The sequence below is a fragment of the Ursus arctos genome, unplaced genomic scaffold (genome assembly GCF_023065955.2).
Source record: "Ursus arctos isolate Adak ecotype North America unplaced genomic scaffold, UrsArc2.0 scaffold_16, whole genome shotgun sequence".
NCBI classification, from domain to species: Eukaryota; Metazoa; Chordata; class Mammalia; order Carnivora; family Ursidae; genus Ursus; species Ursus arctos.
In genome coordinates this window covers 58,977,880-58,999,993 of record NW_026622830.1, presented here as the reverse complement: position 1 = coordinate 58,999,993, position 22,114 = coordinate 58,977,880, and the positions used below count along the sequence as shown (strand labels likewise).

Below are 22,114 nucleotides of genomic sequence, written 5' to 3'. Positions count from 1 at the left end.
AGATTTTGGCTACTAGTCTTTTATCTGTAGTGTCATTTGCAAATATCTTCTCCCGTTCCGTGGGCTGCCTCTTAGTTTTTTTGACTGTTTCCTTGGCTGTGCAGAAGGTTTTGGTGTTGATGAAGTCCCACAGTTCATTTTATCTTTTGTTTCTCTTGCCTTTGGAGATGTGTCATGAAAAAAGTTGCTGTGGCCGATGTCGTAGAGGTTGCTGCCTGTGCTGTCCTCTAGGATTTTGATGGATTCCTGTCTCACATCGAGGTCTTTTATCCATTTGGAGTTTATCTTTGTGTATGGTGTGAGAGAGTGGTCAAGGTTCATTCTTCTGCATGTAGCTGTCCAATTTTTCCCAGCACCATTTATTGAAGAGACTGTCTTTTTTTCCACTGGATGTTTTTTCCTGCTTTGTCAAAGATTATTTGCCCAAAGAGCCGAGGGTCCATTTCTGGGTTCTCTATTCAGTTCCATTGGTCTATGTGTCTTTTTTTGTGCCAATACCATGCTGTCTTTGTGATCACAGCTTTGTAGTACAGCTTGAAATCAGGCAACGTGATGCCCCCAGCTTTGTTTTCCTTTTCAAGAATTCCTTGGCGATTCGGGGCCTTTTCTGGTTCCATACAAATTTAAGGGCTGTTTGTTCCAGTTCTTTGAAAAATGTCATTGGTATTTTGATTGGGATAGCATGGAATGTGTAGATTGCTCTAGGTAGCGTAGATATTTTAACGGTGTTAATTCTTCCGTTCCATGAGCATGGAATATTTTTCCATCTTTTTGTGTCTTCTTCAATGTCTTTCAAGAGCGATTTGTAGTTTCTAGAATATAGATCCTTTACATCTCTGGTTCAGTTAATTCCGAGATAATGTATGATTTTTCATGCTATTGTAAATGGAATGGATTCCCTAATTTCTCTTTCTTCAGTCTCCTTGTTCTTGTATAGAAATGCAACTGATTTCTGAGCATTGATTTTGTATCCCGCCACATTACTGAATTGCTCTATAAGTTCTAGTAGTTTGGGGGTGGAGTCTTTTGGGTTTTCCATATAGAGTATCATGTCATCTGCGAAGAGAGACAGTTTGACATCTTCTTTGCCGATTTGGAGACCTTTTATCCCTTTTTGTTGTCTGATTGCTGCTGCAAGGACTTTTAGTACTAAGTTGAAGAATAATAGTGAGAGTGGGCATCCTTGTCGTGTTCCTGACCTAAGGGAAAGGCTTCCAGCTTTTCCCCATTGAGAATGATATTCACTGTAGGCTTTTCATAGATTATGAAATTGAGGAATGTACCCTCTATTCCTACAGTCCGAAGGGTTTTAATCAGGAAAGGATGTTGTATTTTGTCAAATGCTTTTTCTGCATCAATTGAGAGGCTCATATGGTTCTTGACTCTTTTCTTGCTGATATGATCTATCACACTGATCGATTTGCGAATGTTGAACCACGCTTGCATCCCAGGGATGAATCCCACTTGGTCTTGGTGGATAATCCTTTTAATGAACTGTTGCCTCCTATTAGCTAGGTAGGATCTTGTTGAGAATTTTGGCGTCCAAATTCATCAGGGCTATCGGTCTGTAATTCTCCTTTTTGATGGGGTCTTTGCCTGGTTGGGGGATCAAGGTAATTCTGGCCTCATAGAATGACTTTGGTAGTTTTCCTTCTATTTCTATATTTTGAAACAGCTTCAGGAGAATAGGTATTATTTCTTCTTTGAATGTTTGGTAGAATTCCCTGGGGATCCGTCAGGCCTTGGACTCATGTTTTTGGGGGAGGTTTTTGATCACTGCCTCAATCTCTTCATAATTAATCGGTCTGTTTAAGTAACCAATTTCTTCCTGTTTCAGTCTTGGTCGTTTATAGGTTTCCAGGAAGGCATCCATTTCTCCCAGGTTGTTTAATTTATTGGCATAAAGCTGTTGATAAAAAGTTTCTAATGATCCTTCCTATTTCATTGGTGTAGGTTGTGATCTCTCCCTTTTCATTCATAATTTTATTAATTTGGGTCCTTTCTCTATTCTTTTGAATAAGTCTGGCCAGCGGCTTGTCGATCTTGTTGATTCTTTCAAAGAACCAGCTTCTAGTTCTGTTGATCTGCTCTACTGTGCTCCTGGTTTCTAATTCATTGATCTCTGCTCTAATCTTGATCACCTGCCTTCTTGTGCGTGGGTTAGACCTGTTCCAGTTCCAGCTTCTTGAGGTGTGAATATAAAAACTGCATTTTAGATTTTTCTATTCTTTTGAGTGAGGCTTGGATGGCTATGTATTTTCTCCTTAGGACCGCCTTTGCAGTGTCCCATAGGTTTTGGACCGATATGTTTTCTTTGTCGTTGGTCTCCATAAATTGCTTAAATTGATTTTTAATTTCCTGGTTTACCCAATCATTCCTGAGCAGGATGCTTCTTAGTTTCCAAGTGTTTGAGTTTCTTCCAAATTTTTCCTTGTGATTGAGTTCCATTCTCAAAGCATTGCGGTGTGAGAATATGCAGGGAATAATCTCAGTCTTTTGGTATCGGTTGAGACCTGTTTTGTGACCCAGGATGTGATCTATTCTGGAGAACGTTCCCTGTGCATTCGAAAAGAATGAGTATTCTGTTGTTCTGGGGTGTAGTGTTCTGTATATATCTATGAGGTCCATCTGGTCCAGTATGTCGTTCAAAGTTCTTGGTTCTTTGTTGATTTTCTGCTTAGGTGATCTGTCTATTGCTGAGAGAGGAGTGTTGAGGTTCCCTACTATTAACGTATTATTATCTATATCTTCCCTACTATTAACGTATTATTATCTATATGTCTCTTTATTCTGGTTAAGAGTTGGCTTGTGTATCTAGCTGCTTCCCTGTTGGGAGCATAGATATTTATAATTGTCATATCCACTTGTTGGATACATCCTTTAAGAATAATATAGTGTCCTTCTGTATCTCTACCTACCGTCTTTAGTTTAAAATCTAATCTGTCAAGGTACAACACCCAGTGATGACAAAAATACTCAACAAAGTAAGATTAGAGGGAACGTACCCCAAAATAATAACAGTAACCATATATCTAAAACACACAGCTAACGTCATACTCAATGGTGAAAAACCAAAAGTTTTGCTTCTAAGATCAGAAAGAAGACAAGGATGTGCACTCCCAGCACTTTTGTTTAATATAGTACTGCAAGTCCTGACCTCAGCAATCAGACCAGGAAAAGAAAGAAAAGGCATCTAAATTGGTAAGGGAGAAGTAAAACTGTCACTATTCGTGTATAGCACGATAGCACGATACTATATCTAGAAAACTCTAAGGACCCTACCAAAAAAAAAAGTCACTAGAACTCATAAGTTCAGTAAAATTACAAGATGCAAAGTTAATACACAGATCTGTTCCATCTCTATGCACTACGAATGAAATAGCAGAAAGAGAAATTGAGAAAGAAATCCCATTTACAACTGCACCAACGATTAAACACACACACACACACACACACACACACACACACACACACACGGGAATAAATTTAATGAAAGAGGCTTTAAGACCGGGACTCTGAAAACTATAAATACACTGATTTAAAGTCATGACACACACACAGAAAGTAAAGACATTCGATGTTTGTCGATTGGAAGAATTAATATTCTTAAAATGTCCATACTATCTAATCCACAGATTTAAGGCAATCCCTATCAAACACCAACAGCATTTTCCACCGAACCAGAACAGACCTAGAATCTGTATGGAATCGCAAAAAATCCTAAATATCCTGGAACATGGCTGGAAGTATCACAATTCCAAACTTTAATTTACGGTACAAACATGTAGTAATCAAAACAGTATGGTACTGGCACAAAAATAGACACACAGAGCGATAGGACAGAATAGGAAGCTCAGAAATAATTCCACAACTATATGGTCAATTAATCTTCAACAAAGGCCACAAAAGTATACAGTGGGGAAAATAAAGCCGCTTCAGCAGATGATCTTGGGGAAACTGGACAGCAACGTGCAGAAGAATGAAACTGGACCACTTTTTTTCCACCATAGACAAAAATTAAAAAGCTTAAGGACCTAAATATGAGTCCTGAAACCATAAAAATTTTAGAAGAGAACACAGATAATTTCTCTGACATCAGCTGTAACAACACTTTTCTAGATATGTGTATATGATCCTTTTAGTGTATTACTAAATTTGGTTTGCTAATATTTGTTGAGGATTTTTGTAAGTGTATATTAGGAATATTAGCCTGTAATGTTTTTCTTGCAGAATCCTTGTCTGGATCAGGTATCAGAAGAATTCCGGTTTTATAAAATGAGTTTGGAAGAATTCCCTCCTCCTTTATTTTTTGGAAGAATTTGAGTATTAATTCCTTTTTGAATATTTTGTAGAATTCACCCGTGAAACCATCTAGTCCTGGAGTTTTGTTTTTTTGGAGGTTTTCAATTACTGATTCAACCTGCTTACTAATAATCTGTTCAGATTTTCCATTTCATCAGGATTCAGTCTTAGCAAGTTGTATGTTTCTGGGAGTTTATCAATTTCCCTTAGGTTGTCCAATTTTTTGTATATAATTGTTCAGAGTAGTTTCTTATGATCTTTGGCATTTCTCTGGTATCACTCTTTGATTTTTTATATGAGTTCTATCTCTCCCTCTCTCTCTCTCCTTGTTTTTGGGGGTGGGGGAAATCTAGGTAAAGGCTTGTCAATTTTATTTTCAGAGAATCAGTTCTTAGTTTCGTTGGTATACTCCATTATCCTTTTAGTCCCGCTTCATTTTTCCCTGCTCTAATCTTTGTTATTTCTTTCCTTCTAATAACTTTGGCCTGATGTGTTCTCTTTCCAGTGCCTTAAGGGGTAAAGTTAGGTTGTTTGTTTGAGACTCCTCTAGTTTCTTGAGGTTTCATTTATTACTAGGCATATGTGGTGTTTTAAATCCATTTATGAAACAGAAATGAACACTACATTCAGTCATAAATTAAAACAAAACCTAAATATCTTTAGAGTTCAGTAATTCATCAGTTGTGTATAACACTCAGTGCTCATCACAAAACCCAAATATATCATGAGGTTTCATGTGTCCTCACACTTTTCTTTAAGCTTCTAAAGCATATTGTAGAATTTTTTATAAATTGTAAATTTTCTTTATGAGATATGTGAGTTTGCCTGTATTTTTTTAATCCGTTGCTTTTATTGAGTTTATGGAGATGACTATGACTAATTATCCACCCTTGTCTTTGTGCAAACAATGAAAACAAAGCAGTGTTTCTCAAACTTTGGTGTGCATTAGAATTGCCTGGAAGACTTGTTGATGCCAAAGGTAAATCCCACTGGATTCTGATTCAATAGTTCTCTCGAGGGCTAGAGTATTTGCATTTCTGACAAATGTGTAGGTAATGCTGCTGGCTTTGGGGCCATATTTTTGAGAACTGTGGAATTTGTCGAGCCTCTGGGACCTTAACTATCATCTAATAATTTTTTTTATTTTTCATACACATCATAAATAAACTATACTTTAAACTATATTATAGGCAGCTTGTGTTGAAAACATAGTGCGTTAGTACTGTTAGAATCAGAAAGGCAGTTTCTATCTAACTGAATTCTGACTACGACAAGTAAAGGGTATGGAGTCACAGGGTCAGAAGAGTTAGTGAATAAAGGATATTTGGCTGTGTTCCTAGAATATAGATGCTCCTTCCAAGTGTTCTGTATTATGGTAGCAATTGAAAACAGCAACGTGGGAGCTCGGTGACCTTGGGCTCAAACCGTTTGGATTAAGCTTGGGATTCCTAATATTTCAATGAGGTTGAACTAGATGACAGCAACTTTCAGCTACAACATGCAGCAGTGTTAACTACAGTGATTGTGTAGCACATGACATTCTCAGGACTTACAGCTGTGGTTTGTACCTTTGATCCCCTTCATTCAGTTTTCCCTCCCGTCACCCCGTGCCTCTGGTAACCATAAATCTGATCTCTTTTTCTATTTGTTTTTCTATTTGTTTTATGTTTTAGGGTCCACATATAAGTGAGATCATCTAGTATTTGTCTTTCTCTGCTGACTTATTTAGTATAATGTCCTCAAGGACCATCCGTGCGGTCTCAAGTGACAGGATTTCCTTATTTTTATGGCTGAGTAGTATTCCATTGGATATACAGACTACATTTTCTTTATCCATTACTCTGTTGATAGATACAGGTTGTTTCCATATCTTGGCTATTGTAAATAATGCTGCTATGAACATGGGGGTGGCAATACTTCTTCAACAGGCTAACTTCTTTTTTTTCAACATGTTAATCTTATTTTGTTCAGCTATGTAACCAGAAGTGGAATTGCGGGATCCTTTGGTTATTTTATTTTTTATTTTTTTTAAAGATTTTATTTATTTATTTGACAGAGATGGAGACAGCCAGTGAGAGAGGGAACACAAGCAGGGGGAGTGGGAGAGGAAGAAGCAGGCTCATAGCGGAGGAGCCTGATGTGGGGCTCGATCCTATAACGCTGGGATCACGCCCTGAGCCGAAGGCAGACGCTTAACCGCTGTGCCACCCAGGCGCCCCTGGTTATTTTATTTTAATATTTGAAGAAAGTTCATAGTTTTTTCCATACTGGCTATGCCAATTTATATTCCCACCAACAGTGCACAGGAGTTCCCTTTTTTCTACACCTTCATCAACATTTGTTATCTTTTGTCATTTTGATAATAATCATTCTAACAAGAATATCTCGTGGTTTTTGTGGTTTTGATTTGTATCTTCGTAAAGATTAGATGTTGAACACCTTTTTTTTTTTTTTTTTAAAGATTTTATTTATTTATTTGACAGAGATAGAGACAGCCAGCGAGAGAGGGAACACAAGCAGGGGGAGTGGGAGAGGAAGAAGCAGGCTCATAGCAGAGGAGCCTGATGTGGGGCTCGATCCCATAACGCCGGGATCACGCCCTGAGCCGAAGGCAGACGCTTAACCACTGTGCCACCCAGGCGCCCCTGAACACCTTTTTTATGTGCTGGTTGTCCATTTGTCTTCTCTGGAGAAATGTCTATTTAGGTCCTTGGTCCTTTCTTTAGTTGGTTTCTTTTTTCTTTTCTTTATTTTTTTACTTTCTTTCTTTCTTTCTTTCTTTTTTTTACATACAACTGAGTTGTATGAGTTATGTATATATTTTAGGTATTAATTTCTCTTCAGATACATGATTTGCAAATATTTTCCCATTCCATATGTTGCATTTTCATTTTGTTGATTATTTCTTTCACTGTGAAGAGGCTCTTGAGTGTAGTACCACTTTTTTTTTTTTATTTTGTTGCTTGTGCTTGTGGTGTTATTTTTAAAATATACTTACCAAGACCAATGTCAAGTCGTTTATTCTCTATGTTTTCTTGTAGGAATTTTATGATTTCAGGTCTTCCCTGTAAGTCTTTTATTTGTTTTGAGTAAATTTTTGTGGATGATGTAAGATAGGGGTCCAGTTTTGTTCTTTGACATGTGAATATCCACTTCTCCCAGCATCATTTACTGAAGAAGCTGTTTTATTTTTCTCCATTGAGAATGCCTCCCTTCTCAAAAACCGTATGTGTCTGGTTTATTTCTGGGCTCTCTCTTGTGTTCATTAGTCTATGTGTCTGTTTTTATGCCACTACCATAAGATTTTGATTTACTATAGCTTTATAATACAGTTGAAATCAGGCAGTGTGATGCCTCCAGCTTTATTCTTTCTAGAGATTGTTTTGGTTATCCAAAGTCTTTCATTGTTTCATTCAAATTTTAGGATTTTTTTTTCTTACTGCAAAAAAAGTCATTGGAATCTTGATAGGAAATTCATTGAGTCTATTGGTGGCTTGGGTAATTAACATTATTTCTTGCAATTCATAAACATGCAATACCATTCAATTCATTGGTGGGTTTCTTTTTTTGTATCTGTCATCAATGTCTTGTTTTCCGTGAAGAGATCTTTCACCTCCATGCTCAAGTTTATTTCTAAGTATTTTGTTGTTTTTCTCCCTAACATAAATGTTCTTTGTATCTTTTCCCTTATATCTTTTTCAGGTAGTTTGTTGTTGGTGTATAGGAATGCTACTGCTAGGTGTACATTTATTTTCTATCCTACAACTTTACTGAATTCATTGATTAGACCTAACAGGGTTGTTTTTATAGTCTTTAGGATTTCTATATGTCACCTGCAAATAGAGACAGTTTTAACTTCTCCCTTCCCAATTTTTATGCCTATGATTTCTTTGTCTTGTCTGATGGTTCTGCTAGGACTTCGAGTACTGTATTGAATAGGAGTGTTGAGAGTGGGCACCCTTGTCTTGTTCCCCATCTTACATGACAAATTTTCAGTCTTTCACCAATGAGTATGATGTTAGCTGTGGGTTTGCCGTATGTGGCCTTTATTGTGTTGAGGTACGTTTCTTCACGATCCAATTTGTTGAGGGTTTTTATCATGAATGCATGTTGTACTTTGTCAAATGCATGTCAAATGCTTTTTCTGTATCTATTGAGATATTCATATGATTTTTATCTTTCATTCTATTAAAGTGATGTGTCACACAGTGATTGATTTGCATATGTTGAACCATCCTTACACCCCCTGGACAAATCCCAGTTGATCGTGGTATATGGTCCTTTAAGATGCTGCTGAATTCAGTCTGTTAATACTTAAAGAGAATTTTTTCATCTATATTCATCGGGGACACCAGTATATAATTTTCTTTTCTTGTAGTCTTTTTATTTGGTTTTGGTATCATGGTGATACTGGCCTCTTAAAATGTGTTTGTGTGTATTCCTCTTATGTTGATATTTTTGGAAGAGTTTAAGTAGTACAGGTGTTAATTCTTCCCTTACGGCAGGTCTAGTAGTGAGGAACTCATTTAGCTTTTCTTTGTTTGGAAAAGTCTTTGTCTCTCCTTTATTTCTGAAGGACAGCTTTTCCAAATAAAGCATTCTTGGCTGACAGGTTTTTTTCCAAGTGGAGATGTTTTGACCTGGAAGTTTCATTGAAGAAAGGTGACTGTGATCTTGCTGCCCTAGGCCAGAGTTTTCTGCACAGCCGTATTTCCTCTGACCCTCTAAGGAGGCATGGAAATCTGCCAGGGAACAAAGCCACACAGACAACCTCCTCACGTTAAACCCAACCCCCTGACAAGTGGTGGTGAAAGGCCAAACAGGCAGAGCAGCCTGAACAGCCGAGCAGCAGGCCCCTCCCCCAGAAGACAGACCGGAAGAACAGGTAAGTGACACGCTTATTTCCTACAGGACTGCAAAACTCCAGCGCCAGGGGAAACTAATATATTGAGGTCCAGGTGTTCCCTCAAGACTCATTTATACTTCAAGCTAAAATTTTACATTTATTTAATTTTTTTTACCTTGTTACCATCTCAAATACTCTTATTTCCCAATTTATGATTTGAAGTGGGTTTTTATATTTTCATATCTACCTTTTATACTTTTTATACCTCATACCAATCCTTTTCACACTACTCCATTTTGTTATGTATGTGAAATGTATATGTTATATATATAAGTTCCAGATTGTTTGCAATTTTGGGACATGGTGTCTTCTAAGACAGAGACCAAAAATCAATCAGGAACAGACAGATCACCCTGCCTTGTCCACCCTGAGTGCTTATAGTCTCTCTGCCCCACTGTAATGACTGTTTAGGATAATCGTGGCTTTGTTTGGGTATCTGTGGTAGCTTCCGACCACTTGGAGTATTTTCTAGAGTGCGTCTTCCTTGGTTTGTGGTTGATATTTTGGACTCTGTGTATTCGCTCAACCATCCCTCAATAGAATGACTAGAAGGAGAACTCTCAACAAAGAAAAGAACCGGAGACCATGTCCTCTGCCACAGAACTAATGATAAGGATATAAGCATGATGTCAGAGGTAGCATTCAGGATAGCAATCATAAAATCAATAGCTAGGGTAGGAAAAAGCATTAATGACAATATGTAATATATAAGGGCAGAAATGAGATCTAATCAGGCTGAATTGGACGCTCTAACAGCCAGGGTCAATGAGGCAGAAAAGATAATAAGTGATCTAGAAGATGGGCTGATGGAAAGGAAGGAAATTGAAGAAAATAGAGAAAAACAACCCACAACACATGAAGAGAGACTTAGAGAATTTAATGGTACATTGGAAAGAACCAATATCAGGATCATTAGGACAAAGAAGGGGGGCTGGAAGGTATATTTGATCAAATCATGGCTGAGAACTTCCCAAATCTGGGGAAAGAAACATGCATTCACGTCCAAGAGGCAGAGAGGACTCCTCCTCAAATCAATAAAAATAGATCAACACCACGACATATAATAGTGAAGCTTGCAAATCCTAAAACCAAGGAAGCTATGCAGAGAGTAGCTAGAGGGAAGGGATTTCTTACATACGGAGGGAGGAACATCAGAATAACATCAGACCTGTCCACAGAAACCTGGCAGGCCAGAAAGGGCTGGCAGGGTATATTCAGGGTAATAAATGAGAAGAAAATGGAGCCGAGTACCTTATTTAGCAATGCTATCATTCAGAATGGAAGGAGAGATAAAGAGTTTCCAGGATAGACAAACTGAAAGAACATATGACCACCAAGCCATCCCTACAAGAAATATTAAGGGCGATACTGCAGGCGGACAGATCCCGAGGGTAACAGACCAGAAAGTAACACAGACAATCTACAGAAACAGGGATTTTAAATACAATGGCACTAAATTCATAGCTTTCAATACATATTCTGAATGTAAATGCTCTGAATGTTCCAATAAGAAGACAAACAGTACAAGATTGGATTTTAAAAGTAAGACCTATCCGTATGTTGTCTACAATAGACTCGGTTTGAACCTAAAGCCCCTCCAGATTGAAAGTGAAGGGATGAAGAACAATTTACCACACTAATGCACCTCAAAAGAAAGCTGGGGTAGCAATCTTCATATCAAACAGATTAGATTTTAAACTAACGGCTGTAGTAAGAGATGTAGGGGGACACCGTATCATACTTAAAGGGCCTATCCAGCAAGAAGACTAAAAATTATAAATTTCTATGCTTCCAATGTGGGAGCAGCCAATTCTATAAACCAATTAATAACCAAAGTAAAAAAAAAACTTATCTATAAAATACGTTAATGGTAGGAGACTTCACCACTTCACTCACAACAATGGACAGATCATCTAAGCAGAAGATCAAAATAGAAACAACTTAAAAGACATTATCACTGAGGTAAAAACACAGTCCACAAGACGGGAAACCGTAGTGCAAACCATGTGTCTGAAAGGGGCTCAATATCCGGAATATACAGAGAACACATAAACTCAGCAACAAAAACCAAACCAAATGTAATGTGTCAATGTGCAAAAAAATGTGAATACACAATCCTCAAAGACACGCACATGAAAAGGAATTTGAAAAGATACTTGACATCACTAATTTTTAGGGAAATCCACATTTTATTTTATTTACTTATTTTAAAAAATATTTATTCGACAGAGAGAGACAGCGAGAGAGGGAACACAAGCAAGGGGAGTGTGAGAGGGAGAAGCAGGCTTCCCACTGAGCAGGGAGCCTGATGCGGGGCTTGATCCCAGGACCCTGGGATCATGATCTGAGCCGAAGGCAGATGCTTAATGGCTAAGCCACCCAGATGCCCCAGAAATCCACATTTAAAAAAGCAATGAAATACCATTTTTCATCAAGATGACTCTTCCACACACACACAAAAAGAATTAGAAGAAAAGAAAAGAACAAGTGTTGGCAAAGATATGGAGAAATTGAAACCTTGTTCATTGTGTGTGGTAGGAATATTTGAGCATAGTTGTGAAATCAGTATGGTAGTTCTTAAAAAAAATTAAAATTAGACTTACCCTGTGTTCCAGTAATTCTACTTTTGGGGTATATACCCAAATTAATTGACACCATGGTCTTGAAGATCTGTCTGAACATACATTTTCATGCCATCATTAGTCATAATAACTAAACCATGAAAACAATCCACTATCTGTCCAAGGAGAAACAGATGTTGTTTATACACACGATGGAATAAGAATGAATAATATCTCAGAAGAGGAAGAAAACACTGACATAGGCCACAACATGGGTGAACTTTTACATTAAGTGCATTCATAAAAATGCAAGCTTTGACTCCACTTTTGGGACCTACCCAAAGTAGATTCATAAAGACAGAAAGTAGAATGGTGTTTGCCAAGGGCTGGAATGAGGCAGTAATGGTAAGTTTCTGATTCATGGTGTAGAGTTTTAGTTTCACAAGATGAAATGAGATGTGAAGTTGGGTTAGACGGAGGTTGTAGAAAGGGTACTAATGCATTTAATACATTTAAAATGTATTCCATGAACTTAATGTACTTAATGAAATATAAACCTATAAATGGTAGATTTGTAGACGGTAGATGGTAGATTTTTGATTATGTGTATTGTACGTCAATAAAAATATTTTTTCTTTAAAAACTGCAAATACAGAGAAATGAACACAGGACAATTTAGTCTTGCCATTTTGGTGCTGCTATTTTGTCTCACCCATTTTCCTGGAGACAACTTTGATCCAACAAAATGTTCTCATTCTGTGCCCACTTAAAAGCTTAAAATCAGAATCTTCCAAAACATGAAAATTTTTTCAAAACGGTATTTTCAGAGTTAATTTAATAAGACATTTTATTCCTTGATCAATTTTTAAAAATGTAGCACAATTTAAAATTCTATTTTATCTACTTTAACTTTAATTCACTGATTTTAAAAATCAGAATCAATTTTTTATGCAAATGGCTTGGATTTTTTATCCATATCATAGTCTACTGACTGGGTTCTGCTGTTTTACATTTTGCTTATGTGTCATTATTTTTACCAAGTCAACTTTCCTGATGCCCATTATGAATATTAAAATATTTTTTGCCCAGTTTTATTGATATAATTGATCACTGTATATAATTGACACACTGTGTATGTGTAAGCTATTATGTGATACGAACTCTCAGAATTTACTCTCTTAACACCTCTCAAACCATAGAGCGGTATCAACTGCAGTCATCATGTTGTACTGTAAATCCCTGTTATTTATCTTAAAACTGGAAGTTTGTACCTTTTCACCATTCACTCAATCCCTGCCCCCACCCTCCCCTCTGTTTCTTGTTACTTTAATCTGATCTGTTCTTCTGAATCAGTTTTCCGCCTTTTCTTTTCTTTGTTTTAGATTCCACATAAAAGGGGAAAATGTCTATGTATCTATCATCTATATAGTATCTATCTCCCTATATATATCTATATCTACACATGTATAGTGTTTGCCTTTCTCTGTCTCACTTGTTTCACTTGGCATAATGCCTCTAAGTCCAAAACTGTTATCACACTTAGCAGGATTTCCTTTTCTTATGGCTGATTAATATTCCATTATGTAGGTAACACTTCTTTATCCATTCACCACTAATGGGCACTGATGTTTTCCTTGTCTCAGCTATGGTAAATAAAGCTTCTTGCACATGGAAGTGCAGGTATTTCTTAGACATATTCCTTTGTTTTCTATGGAATGTTCCCAGACGTGGAGCTGCTGGACATACGGTGGTTCTGTGTTCAGCGTTTTGAGGACGCTCCATACTGTTTTGCACAGTGCCAGCGCCAGTGCGCATAGGCTCCTTTGCTCCACATCCTCACCAGCATTTTCTCTTGTCGTTGTTATGACAGCTGCTCCAATTGATGTGATAGGTCATTGCGCTTTGGGCTTGCGCATACCTGCTTATCATTTGTTTATGTTCTCTGGGAAAGTGCCAGAGCACTGAACACTGTCTCTGGGGTCCAGGGGCAAGACCAGTCTCCATTAGACCTTCAGGGTCCTCGTTTGGACATACAAGGGTGGGTGCAGAATCACTCTTCTGGCTGAGGTGAGGGTGCTGGAATAGTAAAGAGGACACCATGGGAGTGGACAGAAAAAGGAGGAAAGGGAGGTTTCTGTGGTCCCTTATTCTGCTCTTGGAGCCTGGAGATCCTGCTCCTTTGCCACTCTGACTCTGGAAAGCCACTGCCTTGAGGACACCCAAATGAAAGCACCCCTTTTTTTGGTGGTGTGCCTGCCTGGGGCTGTACCACTAGAGACAGAGAACGTGATGCAGGGTGCTTCCTTGTCCATGGTGCCTCATCAGTTCTGCTGGAGATACTGGAGAAGGAAGAGTCAGGCAGAGGCCATTGTGGTTGTCCCCTTGCCCAGAAACAGCTCGAAACTTTTAGTTGCGCTTCTCCCTACAGTCTAGCTTGTTAAAAGGGGAGGTGGGCTCCAAGATCTTCTCAGTTATTCATTCAGTAACTATACACTAAGCACTCCCCTATGCCAGGTACCTTGGTGGACCCATGAGGAGAGCTGAAAATACCAAGAGCTCCCTGCTTTTAGGGGCTCACGGTCTAGAGATGGACAAAGCACAAACCAAAGACGTGAAAGAAAAGAGCAAGTGCTATATACGACGACTGAAGTGTGTAATGAAGGAAGGCTGGGAAGTCATTGGATAGGAAAATATGAAAGGCCTCACTGAGGGTGACATTGCTGAAAACAGATTGACAAAAGGGAGCTAGACCTGCACAAGTCTGTGTGCGGTGTGTCAGAAAGAAGGGACCGCTGTTGCAGACACTCAACTAACAGAGCTGGTTTGGCCAGAGGAGGTGAAAAAGGCAGCCCTCGTGGCTGGAGGGACACTAGGAGGAGAGCAGAGGGGAGGGAGGAAGGCAGGGAGAGGTGCTGAGGCCTGGGAGACTGTTACTTATCTATTGTTCCTATGTTACTGCCTTGCCCCAGTAGCCTGAATCTTAAAATGTATATATTTAATTTCTCACAGTTTTTGTGGGTGAGGAGTCCAGGCACAAATAAGCATAGTTCCCCAGGCTCAAGGTGTGTCAGAGGCTGTAGCAGTGACTGAGGCTAGACTGGCAGAGGATTTTCTCCCACGTTGGCTCACATGATTCGGGAAGCTGTTTGGACTCAGAGTCTGAGTTCCTGTGTGTCTTCTGGCCTTGGCACAGGCCAAGTTCTCTGCCATGTGTGCTTCTACACATGGCAGCTCAAAATATCTGTGCTCGATTTTTGGTTCAGAGATCAAGAAGAAAAAGGGAAAGGGAGTGAGACGCAGAGCACAAGAAAAGTAACTAGGAAGTTAGAAACTCTTTGCAATTGAAACTTAGACATCACATTTCATCACATTGGCTGCATCCTATTGGTCAGAAGCCAGTAACTAACCACCTAATGGGTAGAGAGTGATGCCTATACCACAAGTCTGGATCGGTGGGAGCCACTGTGAAGGCTGCTCCGCTCATAGACAAAAATGAGGCAACTGGGGCGCCTGGGTAGCGCAGTCGTTAAGCGTCTGTCTTCGGCTCAGGGCGTGATCCTGGCGTTATGGGATCGAGCCCCACATCAGGCTCCTCCGCTAAGAGCCTGCTTCTTTCTCTCCCACTCCCCCTGCTTGTGTTCCCTCTCTCGCTGGCTGTCTTTCTCTGTCAAATAAATAAATAAATAAAATCTTCAAAAAAATTTTTTTAAAAATGAGGCAACTGGGTCTCATTCTAATTATAATGGGAAACAATTGAACAGTTTAACTACAGAGGATAGCAATATCTGCTTCTTCGTTCATTTCCACCCCATCATAGTGCCCACATTTACACAAGGCCAAGTGGGAAAGTGTTCCAATATTACATTGTTGGAACCCAGGCCTCTGTTGAGCGGCCCTCCATGCCAAGTCCCACCCCTTCTTGTAATTCTTCCATCCTGAAAATTGTGCTTCAGATACACAGGGGACCACCCCACCCATGTTATATTATCCACATACACCTGATGATGTCTCTAAGAAGTGGATTCTAGCCTGATCCCCACTAAGCAGCTTGGGAAAGTGGGGAATATGTGAGAGACACAATGATTTAGGACACAGAACTGGGAAAACAAAAAAGGTCTGAATTCAGCTCTGTCTCCTGAAACCTCAGACCCTGGTTACATTTCCAGAGAGTGGTGGCTATGGCATTTTTGGCTCATTGTGTACAGTTAAGGAGATGACATGGGGGAGAAAAGTAAACAGTTCGTTGCCAAGAGACGGCAGAGGCCAAGGTACTGGAATCTTGAAGAAGCGACCTCACTTCCTTGGTGATAGGCCCCAGTTGAACTTAGAACTCTGGTAACCAGGCACATCCATTCAAAGAAAGCCTGCTTTCCAGCTCACTTGACTCGAGACGTTCAAGAGAACAAGATGTTCTGTTGCTGTATTCCTACTTTCAGGGGCTTTGGGCCCAAGAAAGTCCAGAGTGAGAGACTTTTATGTCACTGTAGACATTAGCTCAGCCTTCTTCTCTGAAGCTTCTGGTTATGTGGCAGGAGACACCAATAGGTAACACAAGGCAGCTCAGGGCAGCCCACTGGAGAGCAGGCAACAACAGTGATCCTACTTCCGCAGGCCCACACCTCTTGCCCCTCACTAAGTGTGTGTGTGTATGTGTATGTGTGTGTAGAGGAGGGGGCAGAGGAAGGATGCCCTTCCTGGGCAGAAGCAAGGTGCCAGGTGTTGGAACCTGGCCCATCTTTCATGTTCACACCCCAGGTCATAGCAGGCAGGATGAGAAGCTGAGTGCTGGGGACCAAGCTCAACCACCTGTATGTTAATCATGAGCTCTAAGGTTTCATCTGGCTTCCTCTTTGTTGGATGTCTTTTCTGCTACTCCTCTTAGCCTTAACTGGAGAACACGATTTCTAATGGGGCTGGCCCCTTGTGGCAATGTCCCGTGAGGCCACTAATGTCTCCTGGCCCCATATATATGGGGCACTGTATTTTCGGAGCTGCACCCAGGAGATCATTGATGAGCTGGTCTGTGACTTCAACTATTCCAACTTCCTAGACAAGTGTCAGGTGCACCAGACCACCCAGGATCAGTGCTGCCTGAGGTGAGAATGGGAAGAGGGTTCTCCACACCCAGGGCCCCCACACAAATATGGGGGCAAACCTGTGGCCCTCCTATTCTCACATGATAGCTACAACCACAGGTTTATCTATCTGCCCTGTACTTAAGTACACATCAGATACCTAGTAGCTATCATGTGAGAATGTGCATCTGAGAGGGGAGTAGAACCAGAGGGATGAATAGTTGGAGGGGAAGAGTCCCCCTTGGGAGGAGCCACCTTGAACAGCAGCGTGGAGCTTGGAGTTTGTGAGGATGATCAGGATGCAAATGCCCTCCTTCCTTCCCTCGTCTCTATTTGCTCCTGGGCCATCCTGTCCTGGGCCCCTCAGTGAAAAGGAATAGAGTGAAATCCAGGGACTCCAACCAGGCTCAGGCCACATTCTCAGCTTTCTGAGCTCTAGCTCTGACCTGTGACCCCTATCTAGGACACTAGTCTTGCATGTGAAATAGCTGGGTGAACAAACCTCCCCCTGTTCTCTAGGAGCTGTTCAAGAAGCTGCTGCCCCATCAGTGCCTGGACTCCGTCTGGTCCAAGCGCAATAAGCCTGGCAATGAGCACCTGGCACCCACAGTCCGGGCCACTGTCGCCCAGTTCAACGGTGTGGCCAAGTGTGTCATCACCACCTGCCTTGGCAACCCAAGCATGACAGCCCGGGACAGGGCCATGGTGGTGGAGCCCTGGATCAAGGTGGCCAAGGTATGCAACGGGAAGCCCAGCCGAGGTGCTCTCCTGAGTCTCGGGCACTGCTCTTCCCTTGATCAGGTGTCAGGGTGGAAGGCCCTGGTCTTTGCCCTAGGGACTGTGCAGTCCCTAGGCTCTTCCTTCCAGAGGCTGACTGTGACTTTCATGGCCCAATGTTGGGATGCTCAGTTCCTCCTTGACTTCTTCCTTGGAGTGAGGTAAAATCCTTTCTCTCCCAGCAGTGGGACTCTCTGGGCCTCACGTGTGACCTTCGGCAGGTCCCTGGACATCTGCTTCATCCAGGAGGAGTGATTTAAACTGAGGGTGACTGAAGCTCTAGAGAAAATCAGCCTCCACTACCCACGTGACAGCTCATTCTCTTCCCTCCCCAGGCCTGTCAAATCCTGCAGAACTACTACTCCCTGAATGCCATCGTCTCGGCTCTGCAGACTGTCTCAATATACCACCTCAAGAAGACATGGGAGAAAGTTTCCAGGTGAGACGGTCTCTCTGCATGGACGGACCAGCATAGATGAGGGATCTCCCAGAGGCCTGTCCTCTTCCCCCTCAGCCAGCTTGGACCTCCTGGGAAGCAGCAATCCCTGACTACAGGACCTGGGCTGGCAGGCGGGTCTCTCAGCCTCCCTGGAGAATAGGCCACCATGTCTCCTGCTTTAGAAATCAGTTTTCCTAAATGTTCCCCCACAAGGCTGAGCTGAATAAATATTTTCATGTGTTTACTTTACAACCACTAAACTCTGCCCAATTGAAACCAAAATTGACCAAAACAGAGCTGCTCAATTAATATGGGAATGGAGTCATAGGATGACCTACATCAGAGCTCTCTCCCATGTCCTACAAAGACCTTAGTGCTCAGAGGAACCCAGAGAAAACTGTTATCCAGCCAATTTGACACTTTGGGGTTCTCAAATAAAAGGGACTTGCACTCAACCCTGCCACATTATTCCTCCAATCGTCCTGCCTCCTTTCCCTCTATTCAGGAAGTGCTTTCAAAACTTTAAAAAGCTGGGCACTGAAGACAACCCACAGAGCAGGAAACTAGTCATCAAGGTAGCATGGAAGGTGCAGGTCTGGAAAGAGAAGAAGGGTGTGAGGGAACAGGGTCCTGCATGGATGAAATAGGGAATGGCCTGAAGCATTCCTTGGAGAGGGGAAGCCTTTGGCATGAATGTGGTGACAGGCTGGGGTGAAGATTCCGTTGGGGGTGGAACAACCAGGTGCTGCTCAACCAGATTCCCTAGCCTAGACACCCTGTCTCTCTGTGTCAACAGCTAGTCCAGATGGACACCTGTACAAACCTTGAAAGCCCAGAGGACAGGGCTCTGCTCAGTGATGGGGATGGGATGGGTTGAGGGCCACAACAATAATGATAGTAATACGATACTGAGTCCTCAGGAGACGATGGGAGGTAGGTAGAATTCTCACTTTTCCTGATGAGAAAACAGGCTCAGGGAGGCCAGACTTCAAGCTCAGGGTCACACATAGAGTGAATGTTGGAGCTGAGATTTGTCTAGAATCACACATGGCATGCTTAAGGATAATGTTTATCAGTTATCAGCTGACTTAAGTCAGATATCTAGGGTCTGAATTAAAAGATGGTGGGGGCAAGTGGACTGAGGGTATTACGGTCTCAAGGATCTTGTCCTTGGCCCTACAGGAGCAACCATCTAATAAATCTGCCACCCTGGTGATGGCCCTCCGGAGAGCCTAGAAGAAGAGGCTGCAGAAGAAAGTGAGTGTGCCTGAGACCCAGGGCCTCCAAAGTCAGAGGAGAGGGGCTTCTCCCTGAGGGCTGGAAGCCTCCAAATCAGTACAGGTGGGACTTCCACTCCAGCTCCACTTCCTGTTGCTTCTAAAATTCTTGTTTCAAAGTGACCAGAAGGAGGGTCTAGAAAGCTGGATCCAGAATGGGTTTCGGAATGGGGAGGAGCCCAGGGCTATATACCCTGTGATTTTCTAAAAGCAGGCCCTGGAGGTGATTAGGAAGAGTATGACGTTCTTGGAGGGTGAGGGGAAAGGGAATTGAGGGGAGACTGCTAAGGGTCCTAGGCTGCTCCATGTGGGAAACTGGGGTGGGCGAGGAGGCTGCAGCATTTTCAGGGGAGGGTCCCTGTGGGCACCAGAGAGCAGGGACTCATCCCAACCCTCCCCCTCATGACACAGGGTGTTGTCCCCTAACTTGGCACTTTCCTCACTGAACTGGTGATGCTGGATATTGCAATGGAGGACTATCTGGAGGTGGGTGAGCCTGAGGATTGTGGGGGAGGGACCAGAATCCGGAGGTTTGGGAGCAGAGCGCCCCTGTACTGAGCCCTGAGCTCTCAGGACTCGGCAAACCTCCCCTCATGACAGCCTCACGGCTACCCTGTGAGCCTGGGGGCTGTTGCCCATCTCAGGGATGAGCGAGGTGAGGCTGCAGTTAGGCCACGGCTCCCGGTGCCGAAGACTGGTGAAGCAGCAGAGCTTCCTGAAGGCAGGGCTGCATTAGGTCTGTCTGACTGGACCTCAGCCTCCCCCGGTGAGTTTGCCCGTGGAGGGAGAATGAAGTCAGGACCCTCCACGTCAGCAAGCACCTCAGTAGCCGCAGCAGCCCCTTCCTGCCTGAGGCTTCGGCCTCCCCCACTGTCTTCCGAGAGGGTGGTGCTGCAGGGTCCCGACCTGTAGCCAGTCCATCTGCCCCATGTCCTCCTTTCTCTGGACCCCAGAGCCTGGCCTAGATCCCAGGCCCGCTATCTGTGTATGCACGGCCCCCTCACGGGTCCTGGCCATGGTGCAGCATGAGAAGGGATGGGAATCAAGTGCTCCTAAGAACCAGGGGCCTCATTCTGATGGACTTTGTCTGCTTTCCACGGGAATGAGATCAACGACCACAAAAGAAATAAGGTGAGCATATGTGGCGCTTCCCGCAGGGAAGGGTAGGGAGTGGGCCTCAGAGATGTCCCTGGGAAGAACATTGCTTGGCTCCATCCCCTCCACCTCACATTTCCTGGGATCCCTTGAGAAGAAAGCAGTGCAAGACCCATCCCATTAGGAGATGGGGACAGACACATGGCATCCAGGAGAACTTCCCGGAGGAGAGGCTACTGATATTCACCTCTGAGAACAGGTGGAGACCGGATCAATCTCTAGGCAGGAGGGTGGCCATGTGTGCCAGGACCTGGGATGGGTGCCCGGTCCTGCTGCTCAACCCTCACCAGACCCTGCAGCTCCCGCTCCCCCCCCCCCCCCAAGGCTCCCTATACATCCTGTGCTTCTCTCTCTGCTCAGGAATACCAAGTCATGACGGACATCGTGCTGCTCCAGGTGGCTGCTGAGAATTACACCCTAGAGCCCGAGGATCCTTTTCAGGCCTGGTTCCAGGCTATGGAGTCGCTCAGCGAGGCTGAGAGGTGAGGCCCATCAGGATCTGGGTCGGTGAGGTTCGGGGTGGACTCTTTCTGCTGGCCACTCCTGGGATCCTCCTTCCCTGGGCAGCCTCAGGCCTTGTTGCCGGGGCGCCTGACTCCAGCTGTGGGCAAACACTGGCAGGGACTCTTGAATGGAAGCTCTTGGGCAACTCACAGGTATCCCTCTGTCCTTAGCTACACCCTGTCCTGCCAGCTGGAGCCCCGGTCCTAGCTGGTCAGCAGCACTCAAGAAGGAGAAGAACTAGCCGCAGTCAACCTCAGGGCTGAGCAAGTGTCCAGTGGCCCTGCAGGGATTCCTCAGCAGCTGGGGATTTGCGGTGCATGCGCCCCATGTGTTCCACACCCCTTCCTCCCATCTATTTAGTTATTTGACGGGGGGCAATATTTATTCTCTTAAATAGTAAGTGGTAAATTCAAATATTATTATATTAAAGCCCTTTTTTTCTTTTAGAGCCCAAGAGTGTGGTTTGTTCTTTTACTTCCTACAGTAACGTAAAAGATATAGACTCTCATATTCATTCCTGAACTAAGGAATCTTAAAGCGTCATCAGCTATTGTATGTGGGAGGAAGGAGAAGAGCCAGTCCTCCTCCCTAGCTACTCATACAATCCCGAATTCCTCCATCACCACAACTGTGCCTGGAAGTTTGTTGAATGTTCCCTTCCTCGGAGATAGAGCAGAAAAGACTGTCCCAGGTCTTGACCTCCTGAGTAGGAAAGTCAAAGTGTGGACCTAGGCCAGTGTCCCCATTGCTGATGCTCTGTGCTACTGATCTGCACTTATCACTCAGCTACGGGATCATTAGTCACAGAGCAGGGGGGTTTCAGCATCCGTGTACACTCCCAAAGTACTAAAGTGTACACATTTCCCAAACACTGACCACGTTATAAGGTGGCCTCAGTGGTCACATAACCCAGAACAACTATAGATGGATTTAACAGCCAGCTCTGACATAGTCATTAGAGTGAAAGTCACATAGAAAGTCCACATGCTCCTGGTCAGTCCACTGATTCTGAGAGCTAAGAGGCCCCATGTAGGACAGTGTAGGCCAACATCTGTCATAGCTGAGGTCATTGCTTGTACATGGCCCAGAGCAGTTAAGAATCAGGAAGATAATTTAAT

At 42.7% G+C, this 22,114-nt stretch overlaps 1 long non-coding RNA gene across 15 annotated transcripts in view; it reads left to right on the top strand.

Moving 5' to 3' along the window:
• The window catches only part of LOC130543888 (uncharacterized), a 310,572-nt gene that overhangs the window by 57,700 nt on the left and 230,758 nt on the right, over nucleotides 1–22,114 (top strand). For 8 of the 15 annotated variants that reach the window (XR_008959623.1, XR_008959625.1, XR_008959619.1 and 5 more), the window contains 5 exons: nucleotides 8,915–18,060; nucleotides 19,243–19,401; nucleotides 19,749–19,823; nucleotides 19,938–20,468; nucleotides 20,853–20,974. This is a non-coding gene — a long non-coding RNA (uncharacterized LOC130543888). Of the gene's footprint in view, nucleotides 1–8,914; nucleotides 18,061–19,242; nucleotides 19,402–19,748; nucleotides 20,975–21,166; nucleotides 21,445–22,114 lie in introns of those variants that run through there. The other 7 variants (XR_008959613.1, XR_008959616.1, XR_008959612.1 and 4 more) reach the window with 6 other exon arrangements.